Source organism: Triticum aestivum, chromosome 6B (genome assembly GCF_018294505.1).
Source record: "Triticum aestivum cultivar Chinese Spring chromosome 6B, IWGSC CS RefSeq v2.1, whole genome shotgun sequence".
Taxonomy (NCBI): domain Eukaryota; kingdom Viridiplantae; phylum Streptophyta; class Magnoliopsida; order Poales; family Poaceae; genus Triticum; species Triticum aestivum.
Window position 1 is genome coordinate 22,221,924 of NC_057810.1, and position 23,580 is coordinate 22,245,503.

A 23,580-nucleotide genomic window follows, 5' to 3' on the forward strand; every position below is an offset into this window, starting at 1 on the left:
AGTGCGGTTGTCTCTAATGCCTAACCCATGAACGATAGTGGTAATTCGACAAGAGACATCATGGTACGGACCATATCCAATAGGGTGCAACTATGATGTTCGGACACACCATCACACTATGGTGTTCCAGGCGGTATTAATTGTGAAACAATTTCCACAATGTCTTAATTGCGTGCCAAAGCTCGTAACTCAGATACTCATCTCTATGATCATATCATAGACATTTTATCCTCTTGTCACGATGATCTTTAACTTCACTCTGAAATTACTTGAACCATTCAATAATTCAGACTTGTGTTTCATCAAGTAAATATACTCAACATCTACTCGAATCATCTGTGAAGTAAGAACATAACGATATTCACTGCATGCCTCAGCACTCATTGGACTGCACACATCAAAATGTGTTACTTCCAACAAGTTGCTATCTTGTTCCATCTTACTGAAACGAGGCTTTTCAGTCATCTTGCCCATGTGGTATGATTTGCATGTCTCAAGTGATTCAAAATCAAGTGAGTCCAAACGATCCATCTGCATGGAGTTTCTTCATGCGTATACACCAATAGACATGGTTCGCATGTCTCAAACTTCTCAAAAACGAGTGAGTCCAAATATCCATCAACATGGACCTTCTTCATGCGTTTTACACCAATATGACTTACATGGCAGTGCCACAAGTAAGTGGTACTATCATTACTATCTTATATCTTTTGGCATGAAAATGTGTATCACTATGATCGAGATTCAATAAACCATTCCTTTTAGGTGCAATACCATTGAAGGTATCATTCAAATAAACAGAGTAATCATTATTCTCCTTAAATGAATAACCGTCTTGTGATAGACATAATCCAATCATGTCCATGCTCAACGCAAACACCAAATAACAATTATTTTAACACCAATCTCGATGGTAGAGGTAGCGTGCGATGCTTGATCACATCAACCTTGGAAACACTTCCAACACATATCGTCAGCTCACTTTTAGCTAGTCTATGTTTATTCCTAGCTTTTATTTCGAGTTACCAACACTTAGCAACCGAACCGGTATCTAATACCCTGGTGCTACTAGGAGTACTAGTAAAGTACACATTAACATAATGTATATCCAATATACTTCTATCGACCTTGCCAGCCTTCTTATCTACCAAGTATCTAGGGTAATCCTGCTCCAGTGGCTGTTCCCCTTATTACAGAAGCACTTAATCTCGGGTTTAGGTTCAACCTTGGGTTTCTTCACTGGAGCAGCAGCTGATTTGCCGTTTCATGAAGTATCCCTTCTTGCCCTTGCCCTTCTTGAAACTAGTGGTTTCACCAACCATCAACAAGTGATGCTCCTTCTTGATTTCTACTTTCGTGGTGTCAAACATCGTGAATACCTCAAGGATCATCATATCTATCCCTGATATGTTATAGTTCATCACGAAGCTCTAGCAGCTTGGTGGCAATGACTTTGGAGAAACATCACTATCTCATCTGGAAGATCAACTCCCACTCGATTCAAGTGATTGTTGCACTCAGACAATCTGAGCACAAGCTCAAGGATTGAGCTTTTCTCCCTTAGTTTGCAGGCTAAGAAAATCGTCGGAGGTCTTATACCTCTTGACGTAGGCACGAGCCTGAAATCCCAATTTCATCCCTCGAAACATCTCATATGTTCCGCGACATTTTGAAAAACGTCTTTGGTGCCTCAACTCTAAACCGTTTAACTGAACTATCATGTAGTTTTCAAAACGTGTATGTCCGATGTTCGCAACATCCACAGACGACGTTTGGGCTTCTGCACACTGAGCGGTGCATTAGGGACATCAGCTTTCTACTGATCTCATAATCGCCACTGTCAACTTTCAACTATATTTTCTCTAGGAACATATCTAAAACAGTAGAACTATAGTGCGAGCTATGACATAATTTGCAAAGGGCTATTGACTATGTTCAAGATAATTAAGTTCATCTAATAAACTCCCACTCAGATAGACATCCCTCTAGTCATCTAAGTGATTACATGATCCGAGTCAACTAGGCTGTGTCTGATCATCACGTGAGACGGACTAGTCATCATCGGTGAACATCTTCATGTTGATCGTATCCTCCATACGACTCATGCTCGACCTTTCGGTCTCTTGTGTTCCGAGGCCATGTCTGTACATGCTAGGCTCGCCAAGTTAACCTAAGTGTTTCGCATGTGTAAATCTGGCTTACACCCGTTGTATGTGAACGTTAGAATCTATCACACCCGATCATCACGTGGTGCTTCGAAACGACGAACTTTCGCAACGGTGCACAGTTAGGGGGAACACTTTCTTGAAATTTTAATGAGGGATCATCTTATTTACTACCGTCGTTCTAAGCAAATAAGATGCATAAACATGATAAACATCACATGCAATCAAATAGTGACATGATATGGCCAATATCATTTTGCTCCTTTTGATCTCCATCTTCGGGGCTCCATGATCATCATCGTCACCGGCATGACACCATGATCTCCATCATCGTGTCTCCATGAAGTTGTCTCGCCAACTAATTACTTCTACTACTATGACTACCGGTTAGCAATGAAGTAAAGTAATTACATGGCGTTGTTCAATGACACGTAGGTCATACAATAAATAAAGACAACTCCTATGGCTCCTGCCGGTTGTCATACTCATCGACATGCAAGTCGTGATTCCTATTACAAGAACATGATCAATCTCATACATCACATATAATTCATCACATTCTTCTTGTCCATATCACATCACATAGCATACCCTGCGAAAACAAGTTAGACGTCCTCTAATTGTTGTTTGCATGTTTTACGTGGCTGCTATGGGTTTCTAGCAAGAACGTTTCTTACCTACGCAAAACCATAACGTGATATGACAATTGCTATTTACCCTTCATAAGGACCCTTTTCATCGAATCCGTTCCGACTAAAGTGGGAGAGACTGGCACGCGCTAGCCACCTTATGCACCAAGTGCATGTCAGTCGGTGGAACCTGTCTCACGTAAGTGTACGTGTAAGGTCAGTCTGGGCTGCTTCATCCCACAATACCGTCGAAACAAGATTGGACTAGTAACGGTAAGCATATTGAACAAAATCAACGCCCACAACTACTTTGTGTTCTACTCGTGCAAAGAATCTACGCAATAAACCTGGCTCTGATAGCACTGTTGGGGAACGTAGCAGAAATTAAAAAATTTCCTACGTGTCACCAAGATCTATCTATGGAGAAACCAGCAATGAGGGAAAGGAGAGTGCATCTACATACCCTTGTATATATCTAAGCGGAAGCATTTAATAGAACGGGGTTGAAGGAGTCGTACTCGTCGTGATCCAAATCACCGGAGATCCTAGTGCCGAACGGACGGCACCTCCGCGTTCAACACACGTACAGCCTAGTGACGTCTTCCATGCCTTGATCCAGCAAGGAGAGAGGGAGATATTGGGGAAGACTCCATCCAGCAGCAGCACAACGGCATGGTGGTGGTGGAGGAGCGTGGTGATCCAGCAGGGCTTCGCTAAGCACCGCGAGATATGAGGAGAAAGAGAGGTAGGGCTGCGCCAACATGAGAAGAACTTCGTGTGTTGGGCTGCTCCTTTGCCTCCACTATATATAGGGGGAGGGGGGGTTGTGCCCCCACCTAGGATTCCACCCTAGGGGCGGAGTCCAGCCCAAGATCCCATCTGAGGGGCGGCCAAGGGGGGGAGAGGGGAAACTTGCCCCCCAAGTTAGGTGGGTGCGCCCCCCTCCCCAAACCCTAGGCGCCTTGGGCCCTTGTGGGGGGGGGGGGGGCGCACCAACCCACCTGGGGCTGGTACCCTCCCACACTTGGCCCATGAAGCCCTCCGGGGATGGTGGCCCCACTTGGTGGACCCCCGGGACCCTCCCGGTGGTCCCGATACGTTACCGATAAAACCCAAAACTTTTCGGTGACCAAAACAGGACTTCCCATATATAAATCTTTACCTCCGGACCATTCCGGAACTCCTCATGACGTCCGGGATCTCATCCGGGACTCCAAACAACATTCAGTAAGCACATACAAACTTCCTTTATAACCCTAGCGTGATCGAACCTTAAGTGTGTAGACCCTACGGGTTCGGGAACCATGCAAACATGACCGAGACGTTCTCCGGTCAATAACCAACAGCGGGATCTGGATACCCATGTTGGCTCCCACATGTTTCATGATGATCTCATCGGATGAACCACGATGTCTAGGATTCAATCAATCCCGTATACAATTCGCTTTGTCTAGCGGTATTGTACTTGCCCGAGATTCGATCATCGGTATGCCGATACCTTGTTCAATGTCGTTACCGGCAAGTCTCTTTACTCGTTCCGTAACACATCATCCCGTGATCAACCCCTTGGTCACATTGTGCACATTATGATGATGTCCTACCGAGTGGGCCCAGATATACCTCTTCGTTACACGGAGTGACAAATCCAGTCTCGATTCGTGCCAACCCAACAGACACTTTCAGATATACCTGTAGTGCACCTTTATAGCCACCCAGTTCGTTGTGACGTTTGGTACATCGAAAGCATTCCTACGGTATCCGGGAGTTGCACAATCTCATGGTCTAAGGAAATGATACTTGATATTAGAAAAGCTTTAGCATATGAACTACACGATCTTTGTGCTAGGCTTAGGATTGGGTCTTGTCCATCACATCATTCTCCTAATGATGTGATCCCGTTATCAACGACATCCAATGTCCATGGTCAGGAAACCGTAACCATCTATTGATCAACGAGCTAGTCAATTAGAGGCTTACTAGGGACATGGTGTTGTCTATGTACCCACACATGTATCTGAATTTCCTGTCAATACAATTATAGCATGGATAATAAACGATTATCATGAACAAGGAAATATAATAATAATAACTAATTTATTATTGCCTCTAGGGCATATTTCCAACACTCTTGGATGAGGACTTAGATGGGCATGTTATTTCTTTCTTGGGCGAGACTGCTAATATTGCTAGTCCTGATACTAAGACACGTAGACCTGTCGTAGGCATGCCTGTTATATCTGTTAAAATAGGAGATAATTGTTATCATGGCTTATGTGATATGGGTGCTAGCCCTAGTGCTAGTGCGATACCTTATGATCTTTATAAGGAAATTATGCACTACATTGCACCCGTTGAATTAGAAGACATTGATGTTACTATTAAGCTTGCTAATAGGGATACCATTAAACCTATTGGGATTGTTAGAGATGTTGAAGTTTTGTGTGGGAAGGTTAAATACCCTGCCGATTTCCTTGTTCTTGGTTCCCCACAAGATGATCTTTTCCCATTATTTTTGGTAGACCCTTCTTGAATACTGCTATTGCTAAGATTAATTGTGAAAAGAATATTGTCACTGTTGGCATAGATGGTATGTCTCATGAGTTTAATTTCGCTAAGTTTAGTAGACAACCTCGTGAAAGGGAACCACCTAGCAAGGATGAGATTATTGGTCTTGCTTCCATTTCTGTTCCTCCAACTGATCCGTTAGAACAATATTTGCTAGACCATGAAAACGATATGTTTATGAAGGAAAGGCAAGAAATAGATGAAGTGGTCCTTAAACAGGAACCTATGCTGAAACATAACCTTCCCATTGAAATTCTTGGGGATCCCCCTCCACCCAAGGGTGATCCCGTGTATGAACTCAAACCATTACCTGATAATCTTAAGTATGCTTATCTTGATGAGAAAGAAATATATCCTGTTATTATTAGTGCTAACCTTTCAGAGAAAGAAGAAGAAAGATTATTGAAAACTCTGAAGAAGCACCGAGCATCTATTGGATATACTCTGGATGATCTTAAGGGCATTAGTCCCACATTATGTCAACACAAGATTTCAGTGGAGAAAGATGCCAAACCAGTTAGAGATCCTCAAAGACGATTAAATACCAAGATGAAGAAAGTGGTAAGAAAGGAGATACTAAAGCTCCTTGAGGCAGGTATTATTTAACCCGTTGCTGATAGTGAATGGGTAAGCCCTGTCCAGTGTGTCCCTAAAAAGGGAGGTATTACCATCGTTCCTAATGATAAAGATGAATTGATCCCGCAAAGAATTATTACAGGTTATAGGATGGTAATTGATTTCCGTAAGTTAAATAAAACTACCAAGAAAGATCATTACCCTTTACCTTTTATTGATCAAATGCTAGAAAGGCTATCCAAACACACACATTTTTGCTTTCTAGATGATTATTCTGGTTTCTCTCAGATACCTGTGTCAGCGAAGGATCAATCTAAAACTACTTTTACTTGCCCTTTTGGTACTTTTTCTTATAGACGTATGCCTTTTGGTTTATGTAATGCACCTGCTACCTTTCAAAGATGCATGATGGCTATATTCTCTGATTTTTGTGAAAAGATTTGTGAGGTATTCATGGATGACTTCTCCGTCTATGGATCCTCTTTTGATGATTGTTTGAGCAACCTTGATCGAGTTTTGCAGAGATGCGAAGACACTAGTCTCGTCCTGAATTGGGAAAAGTGTCACTTTGTGGTTAATGAAGGCATTGTCTTGGGGCAAATTTCTCTGAGAGAGGTATTGAAGTTGATAAAGCCAAAGTTGATGCTATTGAAAAGATGTCATGTCCCAAGGACATAAAAGGTATAAGAAGTTTCCTTGGTCATGTCGGTTTTTATAGGAGGTTCATTAAGGACTTTTCTAAAATCTCTAGGCCTCTGACTAATTTATTTCAAAAAGATATTCCTTTTGTCTTTGATGATGATTGTGTAGAAGCGTTTGAAGTGCTTAAGAAAGCTTTGATCACTACACCTATTGTTCAGCCACCTGATTGGAATTTACCTTTTGAAATTATGTGTGATGCTAGTGATTATGCTGTAGGTGCTGTTTTAGGGCAAAGCATTGATAAGAAATTAAAAGTTATCCAGTATGCTAGTAAGACTCTTGATACTACCCAGAGAAATTATGCTAATACTGAAAAAGAGTTCTTAGCAGTTGTGTTTGCATGTGATAAGTTCAGAGCTTATATTGTTGATTCCAAAGTTACTATTCACACTGATCATGCTGCTATTAAATATCTTATGAAAAAGAAAGATGCTAAGCCTCGACTCATTAGATGGGTTCTCTTGCTCCAAGAATTTGACTTGCATATTATTGATTGAAAGGGAGCTGAGAACCCCGTTGCAGATAACTTGTCTAGGTTAGAGAATGTTCTTGATGACCCACTACCTATTAATGATAGCTTTCCCGATGAACAATTAGCAGTTGTCAATGCTTCTCGTACTGCTCCTTGGTATGCTGATTATGCTAATTACATTGTTGCTAAATATTTACTGCCTAGTTTCACATACCAGCAAAAGAAAAAGTTCTTTTATGATTTAAGACATTACTTCTGGGATGATCCACATCTTTATAAAGAAGGGGTAGATGGTGTTATTAGACGTTGTGTGCCTGAGCATGAACAGGAACAGATTCTACGTAAGTGTCACTCTGAATCTTATGGAGGACACCACGCTGGAGATAGGACTGCACACAAGGTACTACAATCTGGTTTTTATTGGCCTACTCTCTTCAAAGATGCTCGTAAGTTTGTCTTATCTTGTGATGAATGTCAAAGAATAGGTAACATTAGTAGACGTCAAGAAATGCCTATGAATTATTCTCTTGTTATTGAACCGTTTGATGTTTGAGGCTTTGATTATATGGGACCTTTTCCTGCCTCTAATGGTTATACACATATTTTAGTTGCTGTTGATTACGTTACTAAGTGGGTAGAAGCTATTCCAACTAGTAGTGCTGATCATAACACTTCTATTAAAATGCTTAAAGAAGTTATTTTTCCGAGGTTTGGAGTCCCTAGATATCTTATGACTGATGGTGGTTCACATTTCATTCATGGTGCTTTCTGTAAGATGCTTGCTAAGTATGATGTCAATCATAGAATAGCATCTCCTTATCATTCGCAGTCTAGGGGTCAAGTAGAGTTGAGCAATAGAGAGCTCAAATTAATTTTGCAAAAGACTGTGAATAGATCTAGAAAGAATTGATCCAAAAAACTTGATGATGCATTATGGGCCTATAGAACTGCATACAAAAATCCTATGGGTATGTCTCCTTATAAGATGGTTTATGGAAAAGCATGTCATTTACCCCTTGAACTTGAACATAAAGCATATTGGGCTATTAAAGAGCTCAATTATGACTTCAAGCTTGCTGGTGAGAAGAGGTTATTTGATATTAGCTCACTTGATGAATGGAGAACCCAAGCCTATGAGAATGCCAAGCTTTTCAAAGAAAAAGTCAAACGCTGGCATGATAAGAGGATACAAAAGCATGAGTTTAACGTAGGAGATTATGTGTTATTATTCAACTGTCATTTAAGATTTTTTGCAGGAAAACTTCTCTCAAAATGGGAAGGTCCCTACGTTATCGAGGAGGTCTATCGTTCTCGTGCCATAAAAATCAACAACTTCGAAGGCACAAATCCAAGGGTGGTAAATTGTCAAAGAATTAAACACTATATTTCAGGTAATCCTATCAATGTTGAAACTAATATTTTTGAAACCGTAACCCCTCAGGAATACATAAGGGACACTTTCCAGAATGTTCCAGACTCCGAAAAGGCTTAGGTATGTGGTACCTTAAGTAAACCGACTCCAAAACAACTCCAATGGCAATTTTTATCAGTTTTATAATATTTCAGAATTTTAGGACGAAAGAAGTAGTCCAAAAGGGACACGAGGCTCCCATGAGAGTGGAGGGCGCCCCCCCTGTAGGGCGCGCCCCCCTGTCTCGTGGGCACCTCGTGTGCCTCCCAGACTCCGTTTTCTTGCATGTTACGTATTTTGGTCGGTAAAAATTCATTATGTATACCCCCGAAGGTTTTGACAACCGTATCACGCAAATATCCTCTGTTTTTGTTTCGAGTTGTTCCTGTTTCAGATCTAAGAGCATCATGTCGTCTCCAAGTGCTCCCAAGGACAAGTTTTTTGAGAGGTTTATCAACCCATATCTTGCGGAGGTGCTGCAACACCCTCAAACCATTGAGATGCGTGAGGGGGTGCTGCACATCCGCGATGTGGAGGGACCAAGGCGTACCGGGAGCGTGGAGACAAAGCTCGAAGCCGTAGAGCAGCAAGTTTTCAAGTGCCAAGGGATGGTGGAGCATGGACTCAACGCCAACCAGATGATGATCACAGAGTTCACCAATAACCACAAGCTGGATGCCAAAGTCATTGGGGAGACCATCTTCAAGCTTCAAGAGAAAATCGAGCACCTCCAAGCCCAGATCTATGACCTGCAAAACCAGAACTGTGAGTATGAATATAGATTCAAGAGGATGAGTTTGGCTGCAGATTTAAGGATCCCGGAGACTCGATAATCTTTCTATGATGGAGAGCCTATGCTTGGAAGGCGGACGGCAAGCCTACATCACCAACAACTCCTACTTCACCACCTCCGAGGACATAATCACTTGGGTATGGGCACCCCCCTTTGTAATTGCCAAGCTTGGGGGAGGTGCCCCGGTATCGTATCACCATCACACTCCTATCTTTACCACTTTATTTAGTTCAATCCTTTTAGTAGTATCTTCATCTAGAAGTTTTGATATCAAGTAGTTTGAGTTTTGCTTTGTAATATCTTTATGTAATCGAGTCCGTTAGCGATTTATAATAAAGATTAGTGTTGAGTCAAGGGCTTTGCTATGTGCTATGATCTTGAGAAAGTAGAAAGAATAAAAGAGTTCATATTGATCTTATGGATAGCGATAACTTCACATATAGAAAGTATGAGGAATAAAAATTGTTGGGAGTTGATGAACATAGCCTTGGTCATCGTTGCAATTAATAGGAAGTGATAATGAAAGAGGGGTTCACATATAAATATATTATCTTGGACATCTTTTATGATTGTGAAGCACTCATTAAGTATGACATGCTAAAAGAGTTGATGTTGGACAAGGAAGACAACGTAATGGTTTATGTTTCCCGACATCTCAGTTAAAGTATATTGTTATTGACCTTCCAAACATGTTGAGCTTGCCTTTCCCCCTCATGCTAGCCAAATTCCTTGCACCAAGTAGAGATACTACTTGTGCTTCCAATTACCCTTAAACCCAGTTTTGCCATGAGAGTCCAGCATACCTACCTATGGATTGAGTAACATCCTTCAAGTAAGTTGTCATCGGTGCAAGCAATAAAAATTGCTCTCTAATTATGTATGACTTATTAGTGCGGAGAAAATAAGCTTTGTACGAACTTGTTGTGGAAGTAATAAAAGCGACGGACTGCATAATAAAGGTTCGCATACAAGGGGCAATATAATGTGATGTTCTTTTGCATTAAGATTTTATGCATCAACCCTAAATGCGCATGACAACCTCTGCTTCCCTCTGCGAAGGGCCTATCTTTTACTTTATGTTTTTACTTTATGCTTGAGTCAAGGTGATCCTCACCTTTCACTTTTTCATTTTATCCTTTGGCAAGCTCCTCGTGTTTGAAAGATCATGATATATATATCCAATTGGATGTAAGTTAACATGGGCTATTATTGTTGACATCACCTAAAGGTGAATACGTTGGGAGGCAACACAATAAGCCCCTATCTTTCTCACTGTCAGGCTGAAACTCTATAACCACAAGTATTGCGTGAGTGTTAGCAATTGTAGAAGACTACGAGATAGTTGAGTATGTGAGCTTGCAGAAAAGCTCTTTTATTGACTCTTTCTGATGTTATGATAAATTGCAATTACTTCAATGACTGAGATTATAGTTTGTTAGTTCCCAATGAAGTTTTTGAACCATACTTGACATTGTGAATTGCTTGTTACTTGAGCGTAGGAAATCATATGACAGAATCTATAATATTTTGCTATTATTAGAATGATCATGATGCCCTCATGTCCGTATTTTATTTTTATCGGCACCTCTATCTCTAAACAAGTGGACATATTTTTTGATTTCGGCTTCCGCTTGAGGACAAGCGAGGTCTAAGCTTGGGGGAGTTGATATGTCCATTTTGCATCATGCTTTTATATCAATATTTATTGCATTATGGGCTGTTACTACACATTATATCTAAATGGCTATTCTCTCTTATTTTACAAGGTTTACCATGAAGAGGGGGAATGCTGGTAGCTGGAATTCTGGCTGGAAAAGGAGCAAACGTTGGAAACCTATTATGCACATCTCCAAAAGTCCTGAAACTAAACGAAACAACTTTTTGGAATTAATAAGAATTTCCGAGCTAAAGAAATAGGCCAGGGGGCCCACACCCTATCCAGGAGACAGCCCCCCCCTATAGGGCGCGCCCCCTATCTCCTGGGCCCCCTGGTGGGCCTCCGATGTCCATCTTCTGCTATATCATCACTTTTACCCTGGAAAAAATCATGGACAAGCTTACGGGACGAAACTCCGCCGCCACGAGGCGGAACCTTGGCGGAATCAATCTAGGGCTCTGGCGGAGCTGTTCTGCTGGGGACACTTCCCTCCGGGAGGGGGAAATCATCACCAACGTCATCACCAACGATCCTCTCATCGGGAGGGGGTCAATCTCCATCAACATCTTCACCAGCACCATCTCCTCTCAAAACCCTAGTTCATCTCTTATATCCAATCTTGTATCAAAACCACAAATTGGTACCTGTGGGTTGCTAGTAGTGTTGATTACTCCTTGTAGTTGATGCTAATTGATTTACTTGGTGGAAGATCATATGTTCATATCCTTTATGCATATTATTACTCCTCTGATTATGAACATGAATATGCTTTGTGAGTAGTTACATTTGTTCCTGAGGACATGGGTGAAGTCTTGCTATTAGTAGTCATGTGAATTTGGTATTCGTTCGATATTTTGATGAGAAGTATGTTGTCTTTTCCTCTAGTGGTGTTATGTGAACGTCGACTACATGACACTTCACCATTATTTGGGCCTAGAGGAAGGAATGGGGAAGTAATAAGTAGATGATGGGTTGCTAGAGTGACAGAAGCTTAAACCCTAGTTTATGTGTTGCTTCGTTAGGGGCTGTTATGGATCCATATGTCTAATGTTGTGGTTAGGTTTACCTTAATACTTCTTTTGTAGTTGCGGATGTTTGCAATAGGGGTTAATCATAACTGGGATGCTTGTCCAAGTTAGGGCAGTACCCAAGTTCCGATCCACCCACATATCAAATTATCAAAGTACCGAACGCGAATCATATGAACGTGATGAAAACTAGCTTGACAATAATTCCCAATCTATCCTCGGGAGCTCCTTCATTATTATTAGAAATTGTCCAGGCTTATCCTTTGCTACATAAAGGATTGGGCCACCTTGCTGCACTTTATTTACTTTATTTACTTGTTGCTCGTTACTATTTATCTTATCACAAAACTATCTATTACCTACAATTTCAGTGCTTGCAGAGAAAACCTTACTGAAAACTGCTTATCATTTCCTTCTGCTCCTCGTTGGGTTCGACACTCTTACTTATCGAAAGGACTACGATAGATCCCCTACACTTGTGAATCATCAGGGGCATCCGAGGCCGCACGTGCAAGAGTCACGGCCGAAGAGGAGGCGCGGTTGCAGGCTGAAGTGGCGGCTAGATAGAAACAGGCCACCGAACAGGAGGAATGGATGAAGGCTGAGAAGCTGGAACGGAAGAAGATACAGGAAGACTTAGCGGTTAGTATTTTCCCATATCGACGCCTATCCATATTAACCGATTGACCAACTTGGAAAAATGCTGACATGTTGACCCTCTTCCTCTGTAGGGGTTGAAGGAAATATGCCCTAGAGGCAATAATAAAGTTATTATTTATTTCCTTATTTCATGATAAATGTTTATTATTCATGCTAGAATTGTATTCACCGAAAACTTAGTACACGTGTGAATACATAGACAAAACATAGTGTCCCTAGTATGCCTCTACTTGACTAGATCGTTAATCAAAGATGGTTATGTTTCCTAACCATAGACATGTGTTGTCATTTGATGAACCGGATCGCATCATTAGGAGAATGATGTGATGGACATGACCCATCCGTTAGCTTAGCATTATGATCGTTACAGTTTCATTGCTACTGCTCTGTTCATGACTTATACATGTTCCTCAAACTATGAGATTATGCAACTCCCGAATACCGGAGGAACACTTTGTGTACTACCAAACGTCACAACGTAAATGGGTGATTATAAAGGTGCTCTACAGGTGTCTCCGAAGGTGTTTGTTGGGTTGGCATAGATCGAGATTAGGATTTGTCACTCCGTGTTTCGGAGAGGTATCTCCGGGCCCTCTTGATAATACCCATCACTATAATTCTTGCAAGCATTGTGACTAATGAGTTAGTTGCGGGATGAAGTATTACGGAACGAGTAAAGAGACTTGCCGGTAACAATAGTTAACTAGGTATGATGATACCAACGATCGAATCTTGGGCAAGTAACATACCGATGACAAAGGGAATAACGTATGTTGTTATGCGGTTTGACCGGTAAAGATCTTCGTAGAATATATAGGAGCCAATATGAGCATCCAGGTTCCGCTATTGGTTATTGACCGGTGATGTGTCTCGGTCATGTCTACATAGTTCTCGAACCCGTAGGGTCCGCACGCTTAACGTTCGATGACGATTTGTATTATGAGTTATGTGATTTGATGACCGAAGTTTGTTCGGACTCCCGAATGAGATCACGGACATGACGAGGAGTATCGAAATGGTCGAGACATGAAGATCGATTTATTGGAAGGCTATATCCGTACATCAGAAAGGTTCTGAGTGATTTGGGTTTTTTCGGAGTACCAGAGAGTTACGGGAATTCGCCGGGTGAAGTAATGGGCCTTAATGGGCCATACGGAAAAGGAGAGAAGGGCCACATGGGGTGGCCTCGCGCCCCCTCATGGGCTAGTCCGAATTGGACTAGGAGGCGGCGGCGCCCCCCTCCTTCCTTCTCCCCTCTTCTTCCTTCCTTCCTTCTCCTACTAGGAATAGGAAAGAGGAGGGGAATCCTACTTGGACTGGGGAGTCCTAATAGGACTCCCCACACCTGGCGCGCCCCCCTGGGCCAGCCACCTCTTCCCTCCCCTCCTTTATATACGTGGCCAGGGGGCACCCCATAGACACAAGTTGATCTTTAGCCGTGTGCGGTGCCCCCCTCCACAGTTTCCCACCTCGGTCATATCGTCGTAGTGCTTAGGCGAAGCCCTGTGCCGGTAACTTCATCATCACCGTCACCACGCTGTCGTGCTGACGGAACTCTCCCTCAGCCTCAGATGGATCTAGAGTTTGAGGGACGTCACCGAGCTGAACGTGTGCAGATCGCGGAGGTGTTGTGCGTTCGGTACTTGGATCGGTTGGATTGCGAAGATGTCCGACTACATCAACCGCGTTATTGAAACGCTTCCGCTTTCGGTCTACGAGGGTAGGTGAACACACTCTCCCCTCTCGTTGCTATGCATCACCTAGATGGATCTTGCGTGATCGTAGGAATTGTTTTGAAATTAACGCGTTCCCCAACAGGGGTTACGGGCAATGTGTGCGATAATGATGAGAGGAAACCCTCCTCCTCCTGCTGCTGCTGCAGGATTGTCGTGATGTGTCTCCCATCGTCCTCCTCCTATGTACTGAACATGCGAAGTGGTTGCATCGTGTAGTGAACTATATCGTGAGCTATGGTTGTGAACTTGTTAAGATATATGTGTTTAATTCGTATGTGATGTCACTTTGAGATATAATGATGTGCTATATGTGTTGTGTTCTACATGTGATGTATGTCAATTGAAGGGATTTAGGACATGACATATAGATAGATATGCACTGTGCTTTCACCTTCTGCCGAGTTCATCACTCGGTGATACCAGGCTTTCTCGAGTGTGGAGCTCGGCAAAGGTGGTGATTGAACTACGCTGCCACTGGCAGTTTTTTTTCGAGATCTAAGGTACTCGGAAAAGGTTGTACCTAAGCTATGCTGCCACTAGCAGTTTTCTTCGAGAACAATGGTCCTCGGGAAGAACGGAGTGACCTGACTATAGTATGCCGAGTGGTGGATCATAGATCTCCGAAACGATATATGTAATAGGAGGAAAATAAATTACTTAAATACTTTGCCGAGTGTTGTGGCGTGGGAGCTCGGCCAACAATTACTGTGAGGGAAAAAGTATTTTAGTAAATAGTTTGCCGAGCGCTTCAAGGAGAATATCGGCATAGGTGGATTGTACTTGACAGAGCCGTCAAGAACAAACGGACGTGCCACCTGGCACTTGTTTGCCGTGTGCAATAGAATAGGTTCGCGTCATACATCAAATGAATTGAGTGTTATTTATTTGCCGAGCCCTTTGCAGTCGACGCTCGGCAAACACGTGTGTGTGCTATGTGTTGCGCTTTGCCCAGAGCCACACTCGGCTTACTGATATTTTGCCGTGATCCCGTGTTCTCATACTCCGCAAATACAAAAGAACTTGTTAACGACGAATTTTTGAGTAGTGCACTGTGCTAGTCAATATTAATGGCAGCATCCCTGGTAGCCATCCAGAAGGTCCTTTTAGGTGGAAAGCAAATATGGGATTATTGGTTCCATACCTGCCCTTTTTGGGCTGGTTTGCACATTTTAACATCATCTGTTTCCAGACCAAGTATACATTTTGCTAAATAAAATATAAATGTAACTGTCCACCAAGTGCATCATAATTTTTAGAATACCATTTTCATCCGCCTCTACAACAAGCTTACGAAGAGTATATTGTGATGGAAGATCTTACCTCACAGGTGGCTTGTCAAGATCAACAGCATATTCGGATGGTTCAAGCTATATTTGGGAAATAATCTTTTCTTTTTCATTGGTTAAAGCCTACAAAGTAATCATTTGTTTTAAAATTGCACCACCACATTTTCATGGATTTGGAAAGGCTCTTCTCAACCAAACCATGAAGTCTTCTTGAAGCTTCTTTTACATGACAGATTGAATACCCAAAATTTGCTACTCCCTCGATCTATATTACTTGTCGCAGTTTTATTACTATTGTATACTAAAGTTGTACTAAAGCTGCGACAAATAATATGGATCGGAGGGAGCACAAGGAAAAACCTTCAGAGCAACACTTGTGCTCCCTAAAATTGCCAGCAAGAAGAAACTTTGCACCACCTCTTTTGGGGCGGGCTGCCCTTTTGTGCTTATTCGTGGGACTATGTCCATCGTCTGAGGAGAAGAGGCCTCTCGTTTTTCTAAGGCCCTGTTTGGTTCATAAGTCCTAGGACTTTTTTTAGTTCCAACTATAAGTCCCAAGTCACTAAAAAATCCCTACATGTTTAGTTCCTGGGACTTAACATGGACTAAAAGACCATATTGGAACTATAAGTCCCTATAAGAATCTCCTTGAGAGTCTTATTTCGTAAGTCCCAAGTGCCCACTTTATGTCCCTATAAGTTCCTCCTGTTTGGTTTAAATGAGACTTATAGGGACTTTTTTAAATCCCTAAACCAATAAGTCCCTGAAAACAAACAACTTCTAAGTCTTTCACTCTTTCAGGATATGAAAGAATTTCGTAAAAAAAGAAAGAGGGTATAAAGGAGAAGTTTAAAAGTAACTTTCTATACGGACATCATGGAAGCATATTTTTGTTGACGTGAACCAGCAGGAGCGCGGCTTTTGCATTAAAGGAGAAAACTATACAAGAAACAAGAGAGTGGCCATGCCACCAACGCACACACACGCACTCACTCAAAAGGCATAACACCAGGTAAACGCCAGTGACAGCATGGGGCATTTGTAAATTAGAGACAGTAAAATCTTCAGAAGTGAGAATGGGAAATGATTTGCATGAAAGAGCTAGCTATGGTTGGCTCTCCACTCCACTGAGCCCGGCCGGTGATTAAACACTAGTGGACCTTGACTTGAAATATCTGTAGGTCATCCAGTGGCCGGCAAAGAAATTTACCAAAGGAAATAAGTGCCACACCCCACAAGCAGCTGATACTCACACATACACATGGAATACTTGTCGATGGTCTACACTAGTCAACCCACAGACCACATGCTAAATCCCCTCCTGTTGGAAATAATCTCAGAGTCCGAATTCTACTAAAGTAGTGTTGGTAGTCACTCACACACCACTACTGCCATCCAATGTCGACGCCCCCAGAAACCGCCTTCACAACTGGCATCCTCCTCGTCCTCGCCCTCTTGATTTCTGCCGGCCACAGCCATGCCGCGACGGAGTCGGAGGCCGAGGCGCTCCTAGACTGGAAGGTCAGCCTCCACGACCCGGACGCGCTCTCCAGCTGGAACAAGGCCGCGGGGCTTTGCTCCTGGCGTGGCGTGTCCTGCAACGACGCCGGCCGCGTCGAATCGCTCAGGCTCCACGGGCTAGGCCTCGCTGGCACGCTTGACAAGCTCGATACCATGGCACTTCCGGCACTCACCGTGCTCGATCTCAACGAGAACACCTTCGTTGGCTCCATCCCGGCAAGCCTCTCGCAGCTGCACTACCTCGCCGTGCTCGACCTCGGCAGCAACAGCTTCAATGGCTCCATCCCGCCGCAGCTGGGCGACCTCTCTAGCCTCATTGATCTGCGTCTTTACAACAATAACCTTGCCGGAGACATCCCGCACCAGCTCAGCAGGCTCCCCAAGATCGTGCATTTCGACCTGGGCGCCAACTTCCTCACCAACCCGAAGGACTACCTCAGGTTCTCGCCGATGCCCACCGTCACCTTCATGTCACTCTACCTCAACTATCTCACCGGCAGCTTCCCGGAGTTTGTCCTCGAGAGCAGTAACGTCACCTACCTCGACCTGTCGCAGAACAATGTCTCCGGACCGATACCGGAATCGCTGCCAGAGAAGCTCCCCAACCTCAAGTACCTCAACTTATCCGTCAATGCCTTCTCCGGCCAGATACCAGCGTCTCTGTCCAAGCTGGGGAAGCTCCGGGACCTACGGATTGTAGCCAATAACCTGACAGGTGGCATCCCTGATTTCCTTGGGTCCATGTTCCAGCTGAGAGTTCTTGAACTCGGTGTCAACCCGCTCGGCGGGGCGATCCCTCCGGTTCTTGGACGGCTCCAGATGCTGCAACGCCTAGACCTGAAGTTTGCCGGGCTGGTTTCCACTATTCCACAAGAGCTGGGAAACCTTAGCAATCTCAATTTCTTGGAACTGTCTATGAATCAGCTCACCGGTGTCTTGCCCATGGCGTTGGTCGGGATGCACAAAATGCGGGAGTTTGGCATAGAGTTTAACAAATTCATTGGTCAAATTCCGCTGGCTTTGTTCACGAGCTGGCCAGAGCTTATAGCGTTCCAAGCGCAGGAAAACTCATTCACTGGGAAGATTCCGCAAGAGCTAGGCAAGGCAAGCAAGCTAAAATTAATCTATCTCTTCGGGAACAACCTTACCGGCTCTATTCCGGTAGAGCTTGGCGAGTTGGTGAGCCTGAGCGAGTTGGACTTGTCCGTCAACTCGCTCACAGGGCCTATACCCAGCTCGTTCGGCAATCTCACGCAGCTCACGAGGCTGGCGCTCTTCTTCAACCTGCTCACTGGAATGATCCCACCGGAGATCGGCAACATGACGGCGTTGCAAGTCTTGGATGTCAACACCAACCATTTTAAAGGTGAGCTGCCCACGACCATCACATCACTCAGGAATCTCCACTACCTCGCCCTGTTCGACAACAACTTCAGCGGCACCGTACCACCGGATCTCGGGAAGGGGCTGCGCTTGACAGACGTGAGCTTTGCGAATAATAGCTTCTCTGGCGAACTACCGCAAAGGTTGTGTGACGGCCTTGTGCTACAGAACTTCACAGCAAACCACAACAACTTCAGCGGCCCGCTGCCGCCATGCCTCAAGAACTGCACAGGCCTATTCCATGTGAGATTGGACCTGAACCAATTCACCGGCGACATCTCCCAGGTGTTCGGTGTCCATCCCATCTTGGATTTCGTGGATGTCTCGGGGAATCAGCTGACAGGGCAGTTGTCGACTGATTGGTCACAGTGCACCAGTCTAACAATTCTATCCATGAACAACAATCGCCTGTCTGGAAACATCTCTTCAGCCTTGTGTGGATTGACCTTGCTCCAGTTACTGGATCTATCAAATAACCACTTCACTGGTGAGCTCCCAAGTTGCTGGTGGAAACTACAAGCACTGGTATTTATGGATGTGTCCAACAATGGGTTTTGGGGTAAATTTCCTGCCTCGACAAGCTTGAGTGAGTTCCCTCTCCAATCACTTAATCTTGCTAACAATAGCTTCTCTGGGGATTTCCCATCTGTCATTGAAACTTGTTGCAGTAAGCTCAATACACTGAATCTTGGGAACAACATGTTCCTCGGCGCTATTCCTGCTTGGATTGGAAAAAGTGTTCCTCTTCTACGAGTTTTGAGCTTCCCGTCCAACAATTTCAGTGGTGTCGTTCCGTCCGAGATATCGCAGCTTTCTAATCTGCAAGTACTTGACATGTCCAACAACAGCTTTACTGGATCTATCCCAAGTACATTCGGCAACTTATCATCCATGATGGAACAACTCTCGTCTTGGACAACAACATCTTCTGAAAGGCATGATGTTGTCCAACTAAGCCGGATTTCAATTTTTTCTAGAAGGGCTATGCCACCTGATACCTTGACATCTATGGACGAGTACCGAGAGAGAGTTAACATTTTCTGGAAGGGTCGTGAAGAAACCTTTCAGAAAACAATTGAACTAATGACAGGCATCGATCTATCAAGCAATCTACTTGCAGGGACATCCCTGAGGAACTAACATACCTTGAAGGTCTCCGGTTCTTGAATTTATCCAGAAATCATCTATTAGGCAATATTCCAGCAAGCATTGGCAGTTTGGAGCTCCTGGAGTTCCTTGACCTCTCATGGAACGAACTTTCAGGTGCTATCCCACCCAGCATCTCAAATTTGCCGTTCCTCGGTGTGTTAAATCTCTCCAACAACCGCTTAACGGGAGCCATACCCACAGGGAGTCAGCTACAGACACTGGTAGACCCATCGATTTACGGCAACAATCTAGAGCTTTGTGGCTTCCCGTTGAGCACACATTGCTTGGATGAAAGAAGTCAAGACCACAGACGACCTGGAAGTGATGTGGGGTTGTGTTACTCTGTAATTCTTGGTGTTGTTTTTGGCTTTTGGCTTTGGTTTGGAGCTCTGTTTTTCCTCGAGCCATGGAGAGTTTCCTTCTCCCATTTTCTTGATAAGTTGTGCAGTAAGTAAGGTTTATATCCTCATGTGTAATGTTGGTTTTCTGCTTTGCAAGTGTAAAGTAAGTGCGTAAATAATAGCAGGTTTAAATAACTGTAATGCATGTGGCCATATTTCAGATGCACCTTTGTTATCGGTTGTTAGCCTCTTCGTGTTCAACTTTTTCGATAAAGGGCGGTTTTTATTGAGTCATAATTAGCATCAAGGGGATACATGCACTATGAATACACACCCGGCCTCTACATAACTAAGATGCACACAGCCAACACTAACACACACACAATCCTACTAGCAGATAGCAAAGTCATAGAAGACCAAAGCTATGCCTGGGATGAAGAAAAAAAACCGAAGCAATCAAAACAGTGAACAAGGAAAAAACAACAACTGCCATGGGCACCAACCACCACTTGACAACACAAGGAGTACGATAAATGTCCTTCAAAAGCAACGTCTTCAGGAAGGAAACGACGCTCAAGCGTCGCAGTCGCCTGCTCCAACCACTGAAGGCTAGATCATGGGCTTTCACCCTGGAGATAAAGTCCGAGCACGATCCAAGCAATATCTTCAACTGTGCAATTACAACAATAATCATCGGTTTGTTTCACTCAACAGAAAAAAAATATCAATTCTACAAATTGCAACTGCAAAGTACTACTAAGTGAGCAAATAAATGGCAGGTTTAAATAACTGTAATGTGATCATTACTTACTACAGTCTGCTTCGCCACTCCTCTTCGTGTTTAATTATGCAACTATCGATTTGTTTCATTCAACAGAGCAGCAACACGCCAACCATGGGCCTCGTCGCCCGGAGCAAGAGCACAGGGCATGGGGACACGCGCACGGCTGCTGCGGCTGTCGGCGGCGGAGCTGGCTAGGCGGGTGGGCCGGCGCATTGATTAGTCAATCCTGTTCTTCTCTCTCTCTCTAAAAAATCCTCCCGTGTCGCCGTCAGCTGGCGAGTTCCCTCATCGTTGTCCAATGGCCTAGACCTCGAGCACGGCCCGCGGCGTCGGTTGACGAACGCATGCGCCGGCCCCTTTGGCTCCTCGCCCCCATCCAGGTCTTCACAAGGTGGCGCCAGAATCCCCTGCGCGATGAAGCTCCGCTAGTGATGCGCTCTGGACCGGCCTCCCGTGCGCGATGAACCTCTGTAGTCAGGATCCCTAGCCACCCACATGTATTCATCGAGGAGGCCACCCCCGGGCACCCTGGAACGCGAGCATGGGGTCGCCGGCCACCCCTAGGACCCACCTGGCACCCTCGGGCACCCACCTGGAACGTGAGCACGAAGTCGCCCAACACCGCGGCCTACTGCCTCCTCCTTCCTCCTCGGGTTATAGAAGCTCACACGAGGAGGCTGCTCGATCCCGATCTGGATCGTGGTAGTTTCATGGAGGGAGCAGTTTTTTCGTAGAAAGACCCGTCTAACATTGTTTATCATGAACGATATGCCACATCAGCAAATGGTGGGCTCCATCTGTCATAATCGTCATCAAATGGGACAAAGTCATCAAATAGTATTTTTTTGCAAAAGATTAGGCCACAAATTAGTGCTTTCTGGCGAGAAATTTTAAACCGGCGTTTTCTGCAAACCTAGGCACTAAAGTGGTGGTTTTCTGCGATTCACTCCAGCATCCCTGGTAACCATCTAGAAGGTCCTTTTAGGTGGAAAGCAAATATGGAACTGTTGGATCCATATAAATACTCCCTTCATTCCATAATGTAGTGTATCCATGCTTTTTGAGGTTTAAGTTTGACCATAAGTTTAACCAACGTGAGCGACTATACTAGTTAATATGAAACCAATGGTATAAATTTTACTCTCGCCTCAATCGTCCATGTTGGTTAATTTATAGTCAAACCTAAATCTCGAAAAGCGTAAGTGCACTACAGTGTGTAATGGTGCGGCTATATGACCAAATGTTCATTAGGAGATCACAAACCTGCTCTTTTTGGGACTGGTTTGCACATTTTAACATCAGCAGTTTCCACCCCAAGTATATATTTTGCTAAAATATAAATTTAACAGTCCACCAAGTGCTTCATAATTTTTGGAAGACCTTTTTCATCTGCCTCTACAACAAGCTTGCCAAGAGTTTATTGCGGTGGAAGATCTTACCTCACAGGTGGCTGCTCAAGAAGCAACAGCATATCCGGATCGTTTGAATTATATTTGGGAAGTGATCTTTTCTTTTCATTTGTCAAAGCCTACAAAGTAATCATTGGTTTTAAAATGTACCTAGAACTCATCTAGATGAGATATAATTTGGTCTCATTCACCTTTTATAGCCATTGGATGTGATGCTATAAGATGTGTGTATGCTGACGTGGGTTGTATCTGTTCTTATTTTCAAAGTGAATAAGACCAAATTATATCTCATCTAGATGAGTTCTAGCAAAACTGTTTTAAAATTGCACCACCACGTTTTTCATGGATTTGGAAAGGCTCCTGTCAACCAAACCATGAAGTCTTCTTGAAGCTTCTTTTACATGACAGATTGAATACCCCAAATTTGCTACTCCCTCGATCTATATTACTTGTCACAGCTTTCCCTCGATCTATATTACTTGTCGCAGTTTTATTACAATTTTATACTAAAGTTATCCTAAAGCTGCGAGAAATAATATGGATCAAAGGGAGCACAAGGAAAAACCTCCAGAGCAACACCTGTGCTCCCTAAAATTGCCAGCAAGAAGAAAATTTGCACACCTCTTTTGGGGCGGGCTGCCCTTTTGTGTTTACTAGATCATGATTGGCGCGCGTTGTTGCGCCCGTCTATTTTGGTAATAAAATGATAGAAATTTCTATAAATGCAAGGAGACAAAAGGTAAACATAATTCAATCACAAAATATGGAAAATGATACAATAGTCTGATAAAAGTTGTTTCATAAAAGTTATGTATACAATCTACATGTCCAGTTGTAGCTTTGGCTACTTTCAAATGAAAATGTCAAAAAATAAATTGACATAATAGCTCTCCCTATAACTTAAACAACATCTAAAAGCTAGCAGGGTTGATCAAGAAGCAACATCTAGCCTTCAATCAGTGGACTAATTGCAGTAACCTTAACAATAATATGCAGGAAACCGTAAAAGTTATACTTCAGGATTCAGCTAAACATCCACGTACGGATTAACTCTGCCAAAGCCGCTAAATGGAGCCTACGCTTTTTGTGAGTGGCGTAGTACACACTACATGGCATGTCAAATAATTGCCGAATCTAAGTTCTAAATCTGAATTTCTGTAGAAGAAAATCATGCATGTGTGCACCTCTGATAAATGATATCATAATAATTTCCACATGGAAAGAAAACCATACATGGTTATTCTTATGCTTTAGGAAATCAAATGTACATATAAATGATTCATCTTATGCTTCAGGAAATCAAATGTATATAT

At 43.5% G+C, this 23,580-nt stretch overlaps 1 pseudogene; it reads left to right on the forward strand.

Annotated features, from left to right (window-relative positions):
- Positions 1-17,078: 17,078 nt before the first annotated feature.
- On the forward strand, positions 17,079-20,188 carry LOC123133204 (probable leucine-rich repeat receptor-like protein kinase At1g35710; annotated as a pseudogene).
- The last annotated feature ends 3,392 nt before the right edge of the window (positions 20,189-23,580 follow it).